The sequence below is a fragment of the Aulostomus chinensis genome, chromosome 20 (assembly GCF_037954235.1).
Source record: "Aulostomus chinensis isolate RoL2024-O1b breed Wild chromosome 20, RoL_Achi_v1.0, whole genome shotgun sequence".
Lineage (NCBI taxonomy): Eukaryota > Metazoa > Chordata > Actinopteri > Syngnathiformes > Aulostomidae > Aulostomus > Aulostomus chinensis.
Window position 1 is genome coordinate 5908670 of NC_141339.1, and position 2112 is coordinate 5910781.

General features: G+C 41.6%; 1 non-coding gene across 1 annotated transcript; it reads right to left on the reverse strand.

The window, feature by feature from the left end:
• Positions 1–842: 842 nt before the first annotated feature.
• trnar-ucg (transfer RNA arginine (anticodon UCG)) lies at positions 843–915 on the reverse strand. Its single transcript has one exon. It is a non-coding gene; the product is annotated as a tRNA-Arg (tRNA).
• Positions 916–2112: the final 1197 nt, after the last annotated feature.

Here is a 2112-nt window from a genome sequence, read left to right on the forward strand (position 1 = left end):
TAGTCCAAGTTAATGTCGTCTGGCATATAAAAGGATATGCACTGTTACTGCTACTGTTCTGCATAGGCCTGAACCCTCTAAGTCAGATCATCACAAAGAGTGGCTAAGATACCAATTCCGAAGTGGGACAACAATCAGCCACCTGCTCTACATGGATGACATCAAGCTGTTCACCAGGAACGAGCAAGAAATTGACTCACTGATCCACACCACCAGGATCTACAGCGATGACATAGGGATGTCATTCAGATTGGACAAATGTGGCCAGATGGTATCAATGAGAGGCAAGATGATCAGAACTGAAGTGGGTGACACTGGACAATTAAGGTGAAAGCAAGAGAATTGTATGGCGATGTCTGTAAGGGGAAAAAAAAAACAACTCCCTCCTCAGTTGCTTTTGAATTTTGCTACCTTGGAACAGTCTTTTGGCTTTTTGACAATCCTTGACATTGAGAAAGACCCAGATCGTCATTTGTCTCCTATATGTTGGATATCAGTGCAGCCTGATTTTCCCATTAAAGTCTGCCAGTGCTTTGATGACTAATAAATTCCACCTAACTTTGCATCTAAACGAGGGTGAGTGGATTATGACTGCATTGTAATTTGGGGGGGAACTACCTGTTTTATACAAATCCTTTAAAGTTTTTGGCATAACCACGCAGCGAAGTATTTATGTACTGAAGAAATGTTATTTCTATTTATCCTAGCATTTTCATACAGGCACATTGATCATGTGCTTTGCTTAATGGAGTGGCAAATCATTTTTGTGTGACAAAGTAAGTAAATTTTACATTGTCAACTGCTGCATTGAACACACATTACATTTTTGTTGAACTTCCCTGCACCCCAGGTGGGACTTGAACCCACAATCCCTGGCTTCGAAGGCCAGTGCCTTGTCCATTAGGCCACTGGGGCTTTCCTCTGCTGTGATGATCCACTTTTGCTGACATTTAGTTAGCAATAGCCAATGTGGGTACTCAATGAGTTTCCTTTAATGTAAAAACAATGGCAACCAAGGCTGTTAATAGCGGTGACAAAAAACACAGCATTCAACAAACCCAAATGAATACAAACTATTTGTTTTCTTAGTTTTGCAAGTAATACTGGACAACTGAGGTGGAATCAGGAGAATTGTATGATAATGTCTTGAAGGAAGAAATGCTCCTTGGTTGATTTTAGCTAGTTTGGCTTTTTGACAATCCTTGGCATTGAGAATGATAGCACAGATCTGAGTACCAAATCATCTCATGACAGAATTCACATTTTTATGAAACTGGTCATACCTCAACATTTACAGCTTATTAATTATCTGCTGTTGATAAATGTGGCAACTGAAGACAATCGGCATTGAGCTATTACAACTGATTCTGGTTTCTGCAAGGGCACGCTGACATGAAAACACACGCACACAATTAACCCAACCCTAACCCCCCCATTTGATCACAGGCTTAACCCGCCTCAATTATTTGATTATTATTTGGAACTTGATGATCTCACTCAAGGGCGGCACAGTAGTGCAGTGGTTAGCATTGTTGCCTCACAGCAAGAATGTTCTGGGTTTGAGCCTCGAGCATGGGGTCTGTCTGTGTGGAGTTTGCATGTTCTCCCTGTGGGTTCTCTTCAGGTACTTCGGCTTCCTCCCACAGTCCAAAGACATCAAGAGGGGACGAGGCTGATTGATACTCTAAATCGACTGTAGGCACAGCTGTGAGTGTGAATGGTTGTCTGTCTCTATGTGTTGGTCCTGTGATGGACTGGTGACCCGTCCAGGGTGAACCCCGCTTCTCGCCCGAAGGCTGCTGAGATAGGCAACCAAAAATATCAAAAATCAGCATGACAGTCATTTATGATTTTGTACAGCAAAAATAATGGCAAAATAAATGATGTGGGCCATTTTTTATTTTGTAATTGGTGTTGGGGGGGGGGGCTGTTAAAAAAAAAAGATAATTCAAACTCCCATATGGTAACCCAGTTCAAATAGTTCCCTTTTTTAAATGTCAAGATTACAAGGCTGATTAAGAAAGTTGATATCTGAGCCACTGACATGTCAAACTGTAGATGATACACTGTTTAATGACATATGATGGGGGACCAAGCTGTCAGAGTTTCAGT